The sequence below is a fragment of the Lissotriton vulgaris genome, chromosome 8 (genome assembly GCF_964263255.1).
Source record: "Lissotriton vulgaris chromosome 8, aLisVul1.2, whole genome shotgun sequence".
In the NCBI taxonomy this organism is placed as follows: domain Eukaryota; kingdom Metazoa; phylum Chordata; class Amphibia; order Caudata; family Salamandridae; genus Lissotriton; species Lissotriton vulgaris.
This window is the reverse complement of record NC_141696.1, coordinates 1,409,977,466-1,409,993,649: the sequence shown is the minus strand read 5'-3', so window position 1 is coordinate 1,409,993,649 and position 16,184 is coordinate 1,409,977,466. Positions and strand designations below refer to the sequence as shown.

At 49.2% G+C, this 16,184-nt stretch overlaps 1 protein-coding gene across 1 annotated transcript in view; it reads left to right on the top strand.

The window, feature by feature from the left end:
- Positions 1-16,184, top strand: part of BRWD1 (bromodomain and WD repeat domain containing 1) — a 2,503,800-nt gene that overhangs the window by 428,385 nt on the left and 2,059,231 nt on the right. The window lies entirely within an intron of this gene.

The window sequence follows — 16,184 nt, the reverse complement described above, 5'->3', positions numbered from 1 at the left end:
ACCTTTCCTCCTGTTCCTTTCGTGATGCCTCAGTGGGACTTGAACCTGGTTCTAACATTTCTGATGTGCGCTCCCTTTGAGCCACTTCATAACTGTCCACTTCGCCTTCTTTCTTTGAAGACTGCCTTCCTGGTAGCCATCACCTCTGCCAGGAGAGTGAGTGAGCTCCTGGCCCTCTCTTGTAAGCCTCCTTTCCTTTCAGTCCATCCGGACAAGGTTGTTTTGAGGACTAGGCCCTCCTTCTTGCCTAAGGTGGTCACGGCCTTCCACATGGGGCAGTCCATCACATTGCCCACCTTCTTTCCGCCTCCGCACCCTTCGAGAGAGGAGGAGAGGCTCCACCGTCTGGACCCAAAACGTGCGCTCTCGTTCTATCTGGATCGCACACGCCAGTTCCGGGTGGATGATCAACTCTTTGTTGGGTACGCGGGCGCTAAGAAAGGGAAAGCGGTGCACAAGAGGACCATTTCTCGATGGATTATCATGTGCATCCAGGCGTGTTACTCCTTGGCTTAGAAGGAACCCCCTGTTGGGCTGCGGGCTCATTCCACTCGAGCCACGGCCACTACAACTGCCTTGGGCCGAGGTGTGCCCTTGCAGGACATTTGCCAGGCTGCTATGTGGGCTTCGTTGCACACGTTTGCGAGGCACTACTGCCTGGACAGTCAAGTCCGGAGGGATGGCTACTTCGGCCGTTCCGTTCTCCAGGACTTTCTGGTGTGAATATTGGTTCGCAGACCCACCACCACGGGGATGGTATTGCTGGGGTATCTATTCTAAGGTAAGGAATCTATCACTAACGTGTCTCTTTCGGATGCACAAGTTACTACTTGTGTACCGATATATCTGTAAGAGACATTAGTTAGTGATAGATTCCTTACCGACCCACCCATCCTCCCCGTTCTGCGAACCGATATCTAGGGTTAAGGTCATCCCCTTTCAGGGCTCTAGTTTCTTGGCACCAGTGTCGGTTTTTGTCATGGCTCTGCGCTTCTGGCGCGGAAAAGCTGTGGCTAAGAACTGACGTCAGCACGCGGAGGCGGCGTCTAAGTACTCCGACGACGTCATCACGGCGCCCACGACGCAGACGACGGACGCGGAGCCGCAGACGACGCCTACCGACGCGCAAGGGTACTGCTACGCAAAACTTTCCGGATCCAGTCTGACGCCTGGGGATATTCTAAGGTAAGGAATCTATCACTAACTAATGTCTCTTACAGATATATCGTTACACAAGTAGTAACTTGTGCAATAATCTTATAATCAACGTTGATCGTCAATAATTGGACTATAAGCCTTCACAACATGGGACGGGCGGCCAGGCTTCAATAGTGGAATCACCAGCGCCTCACAGGTAGAGGCTCATAAACGGCCAAGAGTCTGTGCCACTCTATAGCTCTATTAATTTGGGGGCAAGGACTTCGATATGCAGCATAGAACTCCACTCGGAACACATCTGTATCAGTCACCTTTCCCTGGATATTTTCTTTACTACGTCTTAATCTCCTGAAGCGTAATATCGCTCCTCAACACCTCAGCCTCCTCCCGGGAAATGGCTGGGGGAGAGGGGGTTGAAAGGTGCAAAAAAGCATCCGCCCCTTGTGGCCCTAGATCAGGAGTCCCCACGTACAGAGAGGTCTAATACTCTCCGTACCTCTCAATTATGCCATCCTGCCCATAAATGTATTCCCCTTGCTCTGACTCAAGTTCCAGGATCATGAAGTAATTCTTGGTGGGGTTAGCCAGTCACGCCAGTAAGGATCCCGCTCCCTCTCAGCATGCTCCCTGACCATATACTCCGGGTAGTGAAAGCAGCGCTTCCTTGGCTTCCAGCAGCATCTGCTATAAAGCCAGGTTCCTTGTCATGGGCCTCTCCTGGTCTCCTTGCACCATTTCCTGGGTCTCAACCTCGCGCAACAAAGTTTGCCGTACCCCCACCGCCTTAGCAAGACCAATATTGACATAATTGTGACAAAAAAGGACCTTAACACATGCTATCAGCCTGTGAGGAACTTCTCAAAGCTATACAGTAAAGCCTTGGAAATTAAATACCACAATATCTAGAAAGTGTGCTACTGGGGTGGATCCCTGAAGTAAAAAGATGGTCATTTAGACATCAGGGGCCAGATGTAGGTAAATTTTATTTTCCGACCTCTTAAATACCGAGTCATACCGACTCGGTATTTCAGAGGTCGGAAAATAAAAGTACCGAGATGTAGGTAAATGCAGATGTGCAATTACCGAATCGGAAACAGTCGGTATTTTCCGATGCGGGAAATACCGACCAGTTAATGCCCATTCATTCCTATGGGCTTTGAAGCCCATAGGATTGATTGGGCATTTACCGGTCGGTATTTACCACATCGGAAAATACCGACTGTCACAAGGGTGCAGGGGGTGTCACTTTGACACCCTCTGGCACCCCCAAAAGAGGCTCGGGTGCCATGTGGCAGGCATACCTGCCCTAAGGGCAGGTCTGCCTGTCATATGGCATAGGTGTGCATGCACACATGTGCATGCACACCAGAAACGGTATTTTACCATCAAGTAGTATTTGATGGTAAAATACCGATTTTGTACTGCTTGTGGGACTCCGAAGAGTCCCACCTACATACCAATTTACCGGAATCTGTAATGATACCGACTCGGTATTTTACATACTCGGTAAATTTACCTATCGGTAAATTTACCGAGTCTGTAAAATACAGGGACCTACATGTCAAATTGCTCTAACCGGTCGGTAGCGGCCGAATTCGGCCGTTACCACCCGGTAAACGCCTACCTACATCTGGCCCCAGGTGACACGGTTAAATATCATGCGTCTGGCAGCAAAATAGACTATTCTTTTGAAATGGGTTATCCCTTATCTCCACACTATATGGATGGCACCAGAGATTGTTGTTCATGTTAGGCATGAAAAGAAATCTCTCCAGGGAAAGGAGAAACGGTTATTTAAAAATGGTCACCGATTCTGCCTTTTTTTCAGAAAGGTGTAGGAAGCTGGCTCTGTTTATACTATACCAAAGGAAGCCATAGTGTGCACATACTCCAGGCAGTCCACCAAGGCTAAATTAGGTAAGTACCAACATCTCTCTTTGTGGTACTGTGGGCGAGCAGTTAGGCTTGTCCAGAGAGTGTGTTAAGCATTTATTGTATTCACTCAGTCAAGGACTGATTACACACACTCGGAGACCGAATCCAGGTATACTTGTATTTTATTTCTAGAACCAAGTCAGACTTAGTACAGCTAGGTAAAATGTACTTTCAATTATAAACCTTTACACTGAATGCAATTGGGAATAGATTTGCAATTGTTACATGTTGGTATGGTTTCAAAAAGCAGTTTGTTACACAGTAATTACCTTTAGATTACTTTTTGATTACTTTGATTACATCAACTGCTTGGGGTGGTATGCCTAGATACCACACCAAAGGAATTCACAATGCAAGATAAGTAAGACTTTTCTCGGTTCTAAGTTAGTTACTCTTTTCTCCACACAAAACAGCAATCTGAAAGAAACAGGTTAGTGTTAGATTCCTTACCTTAGAATATCCCCAGGCGTCAGACTGGATCCGGAAAGTTTTCGTCAGCAGTAACCTTGCGTGTTGGTTGGCGTCGTCTGCGGCTCTGTGTCCGTCGTCGGCATTGTGAATACCGGGATGACGTCGTCGGAGTACTTAGACTCCGCCCAGTTTCTACCCTGGTCCAAGTCAGATGTCGGAACGGCACCTCTCGGCGCCATCTCCGACGTTGATGTGTGAGGCCTTCACCTATTACCCGGCTCCGTCATTTCAGCCTGTTTACCAGGACGTTGATGAGGTGGAGAACTGGGAGGGGTCTGAGGACCCTCTGGCACAGCAGTTCCAGTTGAGCCAGGACTGGGTATATGAGCTAGGGGAGGCCAGTGGTTTGGATACTTCGCCTGACACTGGATTCATCTCTCCTCCCTCCGTGGCTACGGTGGAGGGTGCTACTTATGGTGTGGTGTTGCGCAGGGCTGCCAAGGCCTTGGCTCTTGAGCTCCCTGCTGCGGCTGTGAGGACTAACCTCCTCACTGAGGTGCTTCAGCCGCCATTAAGCTTCTCGGAGCCTCTACTGCCGTTCAATGAGGCCCTCACGGACATTCTGATGGGCACCTGGTCCAAGGCCTCCACAGTGCCCCCTGTGGATCGGAACGTGGCCCGATGCCACCGCATGGCTCCAGGCGACCCTAGCTTTCTGTCCATGTACCCCACCCCGAGAGCCTGGTAATCCAGGCCTCTACGCCCCAGACCGCATTCCAGACCGCTCCCCTGGATCGGGAATCCAAAAGGTTTGATCAGTTTGGAAAGAAACTGTTCTCCTCATTAAGTTTGGGGTTGCGGTCTATCAACACCGCTTGCCTTTTGGGCCGTTATACCCACTCTTTGTGGGACACTGTTGCGGGTGGGCTGCCCCAGTGTCCGGAGGAGGCCCGGGCCCAGCTCGCCCAAGCCCTTGCAGAGGGGCAGGATGCGGCACGTTACTAGATCAGGTGTGGACTGGATACCACGGACTCGCTGGGGAGGCGATTTCCACGACGGTGGCGGTTCGCCGCCACGCCTGGCTGAGGTCCGCCAATTTCTCGGGGGATGTCCAGGCCACGTTCATGGACATGCCCTTTGACGGCCGTCACCTCGTTGGCGACAAAGCAGACAGTGCGCTTGAGCGTTTCAAGGACTCCTGGGCTACGGCCAAGTCCTTGGGCCTGTCGGGCCAGCGCCAGCAGACTTCTGCTTTTCGCCCCTTTCGTGGCCAAGGAAGGGACGCCCCACAAGTTCTGCCAGCCGCAGTACCAGCCTCAACGCGGCCACCGACATGGTAACCACTGTGGCGATGCCGGTGGACAACGGCAAGGTCACTCCACATCCACTCCCGCAGCATCTGTGGGGGGCAGGGTCCGCCATTACCTCCTCCACTGGCGTACCATCACGTCGGACAGGTGGGTGCTGCAAATCATCCGGAGGGGCTACACCCTCCCCTTCGATGCGACCCCTCCAGCCATGCCACTGCAGTACCACCGTATGTCGGGGGATCACTTGCGACTTCTGCAGGAGGAAGTTAAGGCCCTCTTAGCCAAGGGGGCCGTCAAGCGTGTTCCTGGGCCAGAAGTAGGAAGTGGTTGCTACTCCCACTACTTTCTGGTACCCAAGAAGGGCAAAGGAGGCCTACGCCCTATCTTGGACCTCCGGAGCGTCAACGGCTTCCTCCGGAAGGACAAGTTCAAGATGCTGACTTTAGCTCAGGTCCCAGCTGCCTAGACTCTGGAGACTGGATGGTGGCGTTGGACTTGCAGGATGCATATTTCCACATCACCGTCCTGCCGGCCCACCGGCACTACCTCAGGTTCACGGTAGCCACAAGCACTTTCAGTTTACTGTGCTCCCTTTCGGCCTCACCAGTGCCCCATGGGTGTTCACAAAAGTGATGGCGGTGGTCGCAGCTCATCTGCGCACATCAAGGGTTTGTCTTCCCCTATCTTGACAACTGGTTGTTGAAGGCGGGCTCGCCCCAGACCGTCGTCTCCCACCTCCAGACTACGGCCGACCTCCTGCACCTGCTGGGGTTCTCCATCAATGTTTCAGTCACACATGTGCCTCTCTCAGAAGCTCCTCCTCATCGGAGCGGTTCTGGACTCTGCGCAGTTTCGGGTTTATCCTCCCGAACAGCAGGTTCGGGATATTCAGGTTCTGATTCAGATCTTTCAGCCTTTATCCTGTGTCTCAGTCAGGTTGACGCTGCGGCTTCTGGGACTGATGGCCTCCTGCATCCTTCTGGTGCATCCGCCAGGTGGCGGATGCAGGCTCTGCAGTGGGACCTGAAGTTTCAGTGGGCCCAGCATCAGGGCAACCTGTCCGACCACGTCCGGAAGGGAACTGCGAGACAGTTGCAGTGGTGGCTCACGGACCGCGATTGGGTCAGCGGCAGATCCCTCTCCCTACCCCAGCCGGAGCACGTAGTTGTGACGGATGCATCCCTCCGGGGGGGCCACATGGGAGAGGCAGAGATCAGAGGCCTCTGGTCGCCAGTGGAGTCCCGGCTCCACATCAACCTTCTGGAGCTGCGGGCGATCTGTCTTGCACTGAAAGCATTCCTTCCCTCTGTCTGGGGAAGTGTAGTGCAGGTGTTCATGGACAACACTACCGCCATGTGGTACTGCAACAAAAAGGGCGGGGTGGGGTTGTGGACACTTTGTCAGGGGGTTCTGCGCATCTGGACCTGGCTGGAGCACCAGGACGTCACCCTGGTGGTTCAACGTGCAATGTTCTCTATTCTACGTGTTGGAATTTCAAATTCGGCACTCGCTCGGAGACGCTTTTCGTCGCGAGTGTAGCTGCGGTCTGTTCGCCTTTCCGCCTATTCCACTTCTGCCCAGAGTGCTGAAGAAGATCGGGCGCGACCGGGCCCTAGTCATCCTTGTGGCTCCGGACTGGGCACGAAGATACTGGTATCCCGAGCTACTCAGCATGTCATTCGATCCTCTGATTCGTCTGCCTCTTCAGGAGGACCTTCTGTTGCAGCAGCAGGGGACGGTCCTCCACCCGAACCTGTCCAGTCTTCACCTTCATGCGTGGAGATTGAGCGGCGACAGTTGAGGCCAGTTGACTTTCCTCCTGAAGTCTGTGATGTGATTCTGGCAGGCAGGCGTCCCTCCACAAAATCAGTATACGCGGAACATGGTTTGTGGCATGGTGTATAGCAACCATGGTGCATAGCAACACTTTCTGCCCCCCTTTCAGAGGTTCTCCTCTCCCTTATTTCTCTTGCCCAGCAGGGTTATGCTCTGGGCACTATCAAAGGCTATCTCTCGGCCATTTCAGTCTTCTTAAGGCTCCCTGATCAGCCTTTTCTTTTCAAGTCCCCTGTTGTAAATAGATTCTTGAAAGGCATCACACACATGTTTCCTCCTGTTCTCTTTGTGATGCCTTAGGGGGCTTGAACCTTGTACTGACTTATCTGGTGTGTGCTCCCTTTGAGCCACTTTATTACTGTCCTCTTAGTCTTCTGACTCTTAAAACTGCATTCGTGGTTGCCATCACCTCTGCCACGAGAGTGAGTGAGCTCCAGGCTCTATCTTCTAAGCCTTTCCCCTCTGTCCATCCGGACAAGGTTGTTCTGAGGACTCGTCCTTCTTTCCTGCCCCAGGTGGTTACAGTCTTTCATATTGGGCAGTCCATCACTTTGCCCACCTTCTTTCCGCATCCCTCAAAAGAGGAGAGGCTCCACCTTCTGTACCCAAAACGTGCTCTCTCATACTATCTGGATCGCACACGCCAGTTCCGGGTGGATGACCAGCTCTTTGGTGGTTACGTGGGCGTTAAGAAGGGACGGGCGATGCACAAGCGGACCATCTCTCAGGGGGTCGTTTTGTGCATCAAGGTCTGTTACTCCTTGACGAAAAAGGAGCCTCCCGTGGGGCTGCGCGACCATTCCACTCTGGCCACGGCGGCTACTACTGCCCTGGATCGGGGAGTCCCCTTGCAGGACATCTGTCAGGCAGCTACGTGGGCCTCGCTGCACACATTTGCTAAGCACTACTGCCTGGACAGCCAAGTCTGGAGAGATGGCTTTTTTTGGCCATTCCGTTCTCCAGGACTTTCTGGTGTGATCTTGGTTCGCACGCAGACCCACAACCAGGGTTGGTATTGCTGGGATATGTATTCTAAGGTAAAGAATCTAACACTAACCTGGTTCTTTCAGATGCACAAGTTACTTACCATCGGTAACGATATATCTGTAAGAAACAGTAGTAGCCCCACCCATCCTCCCCGTTCTACGAACCGATATCTAGGGTTAAGGTATCTCCCTATGAGGGCCCTAGTTTCATGGCACCAGTATCGGTTTCTTGCATGGCTCTGCGTTCCTGGCGCGGAAAACTATGTACAGAACTGACGTCCGCGCGCGAGGGCGGCGTCTAAGTACTCTGACGTCATCCTGGCGATCACGACGCCGACGACTGACGCGGAGCCGCAGACGACGCCTACCGAAGCGCAGGGGTACTGCTACACAAAACTTTCCGGATCCAGACTGACGCCTGGGGATATTCTAAGGTAAGGAATCTAACACTAACTACTGTTTCTTACAGATATACATCGTTACTGAAGGTAAGTAACTTGTGCGTTCAGAACTTCGAAAATTTTAGGCGCAAAACCTCAGAACATGGGTTCAAAATATATAGTTGTTTTATTTTAGAACCAACAAGGTATGTAAATATACTTTCTCAGAATGTATTACTTTAGTTACATACTTTTCAAATAGGCAATAGACTCTTTGAATACAATAGTTTCAGTTTGTTGCAATAGGCAACACAATTTTAAACTCAATGCAACATTGAGCTCAATGGGAATTTCTAGTTAAATGCAGTTAATTACTTTGTGGATTACTTTTCTGCCCACATGACTATATCCTAGATTCAGTCGCGGAACATGTGCTATAACCAGTTAAGTAAAAGCCTTTTGGTTACATTACAGATTTTAAGGAATATTATTGTATTTTAAAAGTAAAATAATAATAAATTTCAGGATGAAATTACCAATGTTATCCTATGGAAGAAAATTCTGTTTACAGGTAAAGTATGTTTACGATACTTTTGTAATCAAGTGATGGGCTCCTAGGCTCAGCACTGGGACATTAATCGAAAACAGGCAAGTAATTCGTTTTTATCGTTGGCACGATTTTTTAGAATATTTGTAAGTTTCCAAAATCGACACATGGAAACTTTTTCAGCAAAAAGCAGGCAATGATATCCTATGGAAGGAAATTCAAGTTACTGGTAAGTACGGTTAAAATAACTTTTCAGTGCCAGTACAGAGCTACAAGATGCAGCACTGAGGTCTCTCCTGATAACAGGTGAGTAAATCGAAATTCGTTGTTTGGCTGATTTTAGATGAATATTTTAAAGTTCCAAAACTCCACACTTAGAAGAATTTCCAAGTGAAACCAGTCAAAGTTAGCCTATGTAAGAAAAGTGAGTTATCGGCTTTTAGGTAAGTACTCGACTGGCAGAGTTAAGGTCCTGGGCATAGACTCAGGGTATCCCAGGGTCAGGTAGGTACAGTTCGTACACCCTCAGCGGCACACGGGCAGCCGGGTGCTGAGGTAGTTAGGCCCACTGTTATCCAATGAGAGGCAGGGGGCCTTCGGTTGGTGGCTGCTGGCTAGCAGGCCACGTGGCTGTGGGAGCTGGGCTCCTGGTCACTTGCTCAGGGCAAATGGGGAAGTAGATTAGGGCAAAGGGTGCACTGCCAGAGTCCCTCGGGCGGCTGGTTGCAGGGTGCTTTTGAGCCATCGGGCGCTCAATGCTATTCAATGGAGATCTTGAAAAGGGAACAAAGGCTGCAGGCTCGGGGACGGAGATTCTTCAGGAGCGACCAACACTTCGAGGGGAAAGTTGGGATCTTGGAGGATAGGTAGGCACCCCGGAGTTAGTCACCGGAGGCCGGGTGGCGCCGGGTGCAGGGGTGTCTTTGGACGTCGGGAAATCTTACCCTCTGCTGGTCGCGGTTGGAGGGGTCCCCGGTTCTGACGCTGAAGGTGTCTTCTGGGTCGTCGAGGAGGGTCCTTGGACACTGGATTCCAGGTCCGAATCGGCGGGGGGACGTCCTCTGGGTCTTTGTCCACTCAGGCACAGGCCAGGCTCGGTGGGTGAAGTGTGCTGGATTTGCGGTTCCTGGCTGGCACCAGGGGTATTGTTGTTTGAGCAGAACCACTGCTCATGGGAGTCCCAGTCACTAAGAGGGTCAAGGCAGGCAGGTAGGCTGGGACTAAGTCAGTTGGTGTCGTCCTTTTGTTAGCAGCTGCACAGCATGTCTTCTTTCTTGTTTCGAAATCGGGATCTGAGGAAGGAATGTTCAGGGTGCCCCTAAATACTAAATTTAGGGGCGTTACAGGTAGGGGAAGGGCAGGGACCAATATGTCCCTGTCGTGGGGTGAGTACACCCCTATCCTGCTCCTCTCCTGTGGGAGGGGGGCAGGAGCCTATCTCTGATTGGGCAGGGCTCACCTTCCTCAAGATGGCCGGAGCCCGGAGTTGTGTTTCACCTCGCCTCTCCCACCTGAGGGGTGGAGTTGGCACTGGCTGGCACACCCCTTTCCTCAAGTAGGGTTTCCCGTCAGTCTTCCTGCCAGAGTGGGGGTCAGAACTGGTGGGAGCCAGTTGCTGAGAGAGCAAGTGGCCTGGAGAAGCTCACAAAGGCGGCATGCATTCGAAGCTTCCCGCCCTGTACATCCTGGGAAAGGAGACCCTGCACCTCGCCCAGGATGTGCATTGTTGCAGGCCCAGGAGAGCGGGGGGCTCTCCACCCAGGGGTCCAGCAACATGTCTGCTTTGTGGCAGCCTAGTCAGCCTCTCAGTCCAGACGTGGATTGTAGGTTAGGTTTCAGGGGGCATCTCTAAGATGCCATCTGTAGTGCTTTTTACATTAAATCCCACACTGGCATCAGTGTGGGTTTAATGTGCTGAGAAGTTTGATATCAAACTTGTCAGTCTTCAGTGTAGCCATTATGATGTTGTGGAGTTCGTAAAGACAAACTCCCAGCACCATATACTCATAATGGCATCACTGCACTTACAGTGCCCAGGAATGGCCCTGGGTACTGTAGGGGCACAGGCCTCATGCACCTGTGCCCACACCACTGGCATAGGGCACCCAGCTAGAGGGGTGACTGATATATGCTAGGGCGGTGGGTTTGTGGGCATGACACACAGGGATCTGTGTCATGTTGACTCTTTGTTTAGTTCTGCAGCAGGACACTCAGCCTGCAAAGGCAGTGTGGGTGTCAGGGTGCAGGTTCCCTAAGGGTGGCACAATAAGTGCTGCAGCCCTTATGGGTCATCTCTGGTCACAATGCCCTGGGTGCCTAGGGTACCATTTAACAGAGGCAGACATGTGTCCAGAGATGACAATTTGGTGTTCACTTTAATACAGTTTTAGGGAAGAAACACAGGCCCTGGGCACCTGATTGGCAGGATCCCAGGGCACACTCAGTCAAAGCACATCAGCAATTCAGCAAAAAGTGGGAGCATACCATGCAAGAAAGATTCCACTTTCTCACACACCCCCTATTGTGCCACCCTCCAGTGGGAGGGGTTGGATGAGCCTCTCCCTAATTGGCAGGGTCCACTCATCTTCAAGATGAAGGGTTCGTAAATGTGTGCTTCACTTCGCCTTCCCCACCTGATTTTAACAATGGTGGGCACACCTCTCCTCCTAGCTTGGTTTTCACACCGATTCTCCCACCCAAAGAGGGGGGTAGAACCAGTGGGAGCCAGTTGCTGGGGGCAGCAAAAGGCATGCACGGCTTACATAGATGGCAGGCCTTTGAAGTTTCTCTTTTGTGAACCAGCCTATCCTGGGGTAGGAGGCAAGCACCTGTGCCCAGGATGGGCTTTGTTTCTGGACTCTGAGAGCGGAGGCTCTCTACCCAGGGGTCCAGAAACCTGTCTGGCGGTGGCAAATGACAGGCAGCCATGCATTACCCACACAAGGGCTGGTTGTTTTTCAGGGGGCATCTCTAAGATGCCCTCTATGTGCATTTTATAATAAATCTACACCGGCATCAGTGTGGGTTTATTATGCCGAGAGGTTTGCTACCAAACTTTCTAGAATTCAGTCAAGCAATTTTAGGGCTGTGGAGTTCATAACGATAAACTCCCAGACCATAAACTCTTTGACTTTACTACCCTTACAATGTCTAAGACTGGACTTAGACACTGAAGGGGTGCAGGGCTAATGCAACTGAACCCTCACCAGTGGTATGGTGCACCCAGCTATCTGGGTGACTTACCTATACCATAGTCAGTGGGTTGCAGGCATGCAACACAGGTATGTGTGTCATATCGTCTCTTTACTTCTCTGCACCGAAACAAGCAGCCTGCAATGTGTGTGTGTAGAGTGTGTGTGTGTTAAGGTACAGGACCTCTAAGGGTGGCACAATATTTGCTGCAGCCCCTATAGGCCTCCCTTGGTCACAGTGCCCTCGGTACCCATGGCACCTTTTACAAGGGACATGTGGCCAGAGAGGGGCCAATTGTGGGTACCAATGTACAGTTCTGGGAAAGAACACAGGCCCTTGGAATCTGACTGGCAGGGACCCAGGACACATCAAGTCAAAGAGCATCCAATATCTGGCAAAAAGCTAGGGGTGGGGGGGGGGGGGGGGGGGTGGCGGGAGTACTGCAACAGAAACCCATTTTCCTGCAAAAGAGTACAAAGTACCCACACCCAGAGGGCATACTCATCAATAGTCATAAGCACTGAATAATCCCCACCCATGTGCGGGACCCCAGAGCATATACAAAAAATACATATATATATATATATATATATATATATATATATATATATATATATATATATATATATATGTATGTTTAGAACTCCAGGTACACAGAAAAAAACATACATATATACATACACAGATATGCAGCCTACAATATGTCTAATAGACTGAACAGCCAAAGTTACATGGAATTCTGCTGTAAGAAAATAATATCACATGTAAATAAAGTAGCAAAGAACATATACTGCAGTAGTGTTAAATAGCAACCCTTTTTTCATAATGAAAAACAGGTAATTGCAGGCAATTTGTTCTTAGGCTGCATAGATGAATAATTATCCCCGTATAACAAAAGACTTGGCACCGTGCCTTTAAGACCTCCTGGAGCCCCCTGCTCCCATCATGCACCACAGGTGACGGTTAGGTCAGTTCTTTTTTCTGGCTCCTTCTGTGAGGATCCTGGAGCTTGAGCTCTGTCTTTTTTTTTTTTTTACTTTTTCAGTCAGAAATTGATTTTCAACAACTTCGTTCGACGTTTTTCTTAGCTGGTATTCGTTTTTAACTATTTTCTGAAATTTTGACCATCTATTTATGTCAGAAATGCCAGCTTTGTTTAACAAATGTCCTTCCTGTTGGAAGAAGATGGCGAAGTCCGACCCTCACTCTGTGTGTATTGTGTGTTTACCATCCTTACACAATCCACAGAAGTGTTACTACTGCCAGAAATGTTATAAAAGAACTCTGCGTGACAGAGAAAAGATCAGACTGCACGCATCAATGAAGAGAAGAAGAACCACCAGTGTCCTTGAGTTCCATTCTAAGAGGCCTTCCTCTCATGGACAAAATAAGAAGACTAGATCTCCTTCACCTGCTTCCAGAAGAAAGCAGATTCCAGAGTGCTCGCCGATGGCGCCGAAATCGGCTTCAGATAAGCGGATAAGCCACTCTAGGGCGTCAAGGGACCGGTCGCCGTCGCGGAGACGAGAACCTGCGTCAACACAAAGTAAGTCTAGGTGCCTTACTAGATACCGCAGAAGCAAGCGTGTATCCTTCGGAGGAGAGGTTGTTGTCCTCAATTCAGGAGAAATGCCACAACCTCCTTCTCACTCAGTACCTCCCCACAGTCAGGCGGGTGTCATCACGGGCATCATGCATCTTCATAGTTCCGAATGCCAGACTGAACATACGTCCATTGCAGCAATCACTGGAAGATCAATGGATGCAAGTGTCAGGACGCTGGGACGATCAGGTGCTTGTCTCTCAATCGGCCAAAGATTCCATTAAATGATGGATGAAGAGATCCAACCTCATTAAAGGAGTTCCTTTTCACCGGGACCCTCCTGCACAAACAATAGTCATGGATGCATCACTTCAGGGATGGGGTGCTCACATGGGGGATCTTCAAGTTCAAGGCATATGGTCGGAGACAAACTTATCATATCAATCTCTTGGAGTTGAGAGCAATGCACCTAGCTCTAAAATCGTTATACCCATCACTCCGATCTCAGTACCTTCTGATTCAAACGGACAAAACGACCACAATGCATTACTTAAACAAGCAGGGAGGTACTCTATCAAGGCCTCTTTCTCTAGAGTCACAAAGCATCGAAGTGGCTTCTTGCAACATCTTCTGGGGACTCACAACGTCCAAGCGGATGCCCTAAGCAGAGAATATGTCAAAGCCCACGACTGGTCTCTCAACGACAAAGTCATTCAAAGCATTTTGCAAGAATTGGAAATGCCAGACATCGACCTGTTTGCAGACGCAGTAAATGCAAAATGTTCCGTCTTCGCATCCAGGTTTCCCCAACCAGGATCTCTGGGCAATGCTCTTTTGATAAACTGGTATCAGGCATTACTGTACGCCTTTCCACCAATTCCGTTGATTCCCACAGTGATCAACAAGTTTTAAAAGACGAATTCCAGAATGTTTTTGATAACTCTGAAATGGCCGCGTCAGTGGTGGTATCCGGAGGATCTCCTTCAGCTATCCGAAGTTCCACACAGGAGGTTACCACGCAGGCCAGATCTACTAACCAAGAACGAAGGGAAGGTATTCCACCCCAATCTATTATCCCTGCGGTTGACGGCATGGCTCCTGAAGTCCTTCAATACGGATATTTAGACTTATCCCAGAATGTATGAACATTCTAAAAGAGGCTAAGAGGCCTTCCACAAGACAATCCTATGCTTTTAAGTGGAAGAGGTTTTACTTATGGTGTACAGGCAACATACATGATCCCGTCAGGTGCTTTTACTATATTTACTGTATTTGGCCAAATCTGGTTTGAAATTTCTATCTATTAAGGTGCATCTTGCAGCTGTTAAATCTTATAGAAAATCACCTAATCAACTTTCTTTCTTTACAATTGCTGTGGTCAAGTACTTTCTTGAAGGGTTAAAAAAGGTTTTGCCTCCAGTTAGAGCTTCTTAGCCACCTTGGGAGCTCAACATTGTGTTAACAAAACTGATGAGTGTTCCTTTCGAGCCTATTCATAGAGCTTCTTTGCAACATTTGACATGGAAAGCTGCTTTTTAAGTGGCTATCACCTCTGCTCGCCGGGTAAGTGAAATCTAGGCATAATGCTGCAAAGAGCCCTACTTTGTTTTTCATGCAAACAGAGTGGTCCTAAGAAAGCATCCAAGCTTTCTACAGAAGGTAATCTCGGATTTTGATATTACCCAGACAATCACTCTCCCCACTTTCTTTCCGAATCCTTCAAACCCTCCGGAAAGGTCACTCCACTTGTTGGATCTTAAGAGGGTTTTGAATTAGACTAAACAAAAAGCTTACGGAAAACAGACCGTCTGTTTATAAACTATGGGTCTATAAATGCTGGTTCTGCCGCTTCAAAGAGATCTATCTCTAGTTGGATAGTTTCTTGTATATCCTTGTCCTATCAATTAGCCAATAGAGTCCTTCCTGGCCCTAAAGCTCATTCTACCACAGCTCTCCTTAGAAACATTCCTATGGCAGAGATTTGCAAAGCAGCCACATGGCGCTCAGTGCATACTTTCACACGCCATTACTGTTTGGACTCTGATACACAGGCTGATGCCCAATTCGGGCAAGCCTCACTCAAAAATCTGTTTGGATAATTACTTGTTAGATGCTAGGTTTTAAGATTATTGTAACTGACTGCTCATCCGCACTTAAGTGGTTATGGGCTTGCTACTCTATTCAGTGCTTATGACTATTGAGGAGTATTCGCTGGAAGAGAAGAATATGTTACTTAGCTGTAATCCTAGTTCTCTTCCAGGGGTATACTAATCAAAGTCATAAGCAAGCCTCCCTCCTCCCCGGATGAGCATCAGCAGTATGATAATGTATTATTTGCATCTGATATCTTAGTTCCTACATGTTAGTACGCCATACAAAAAGAACTGACCTGTCACCTGTGGTGCATGATGGGGGTAGGAGGCTCTTGGAGGTCTTAAAGGCACGGTGTCCAGGTTCTCTGGAGCCTTAAAGGCTGGGTGCCAAGTCTTTTGTTATACAAGTATAATTATTCATCTGCAATTACCTGTTTTTCTTTATGAAAATAAAGGGTTGCTGATGAACACTACTGCAGTATATGTTCTTTGCTACTTCATGTACATGTGATATTATTTTCGTACAGCAGAACTCCATGTCATTTTGGCTGTTCAGTCTATTAGGCATATTATAGGCTGCATATCTGTATATGTATACATATGTAAATGTATGTTTTTTTCCGGAAGTACTGTGTACTTGGGGTTCTAAACATACAAAAAATATATATATATATTTTTTTTGTATATGCTTTGTATATGCTCCAGGGTCCCACATATGAGCGGCGATTATTCAGTGCATATGACTTTGATAAGTATACCCCTGGAAGAGAACTAGGATTAAAGGTAAGTAACT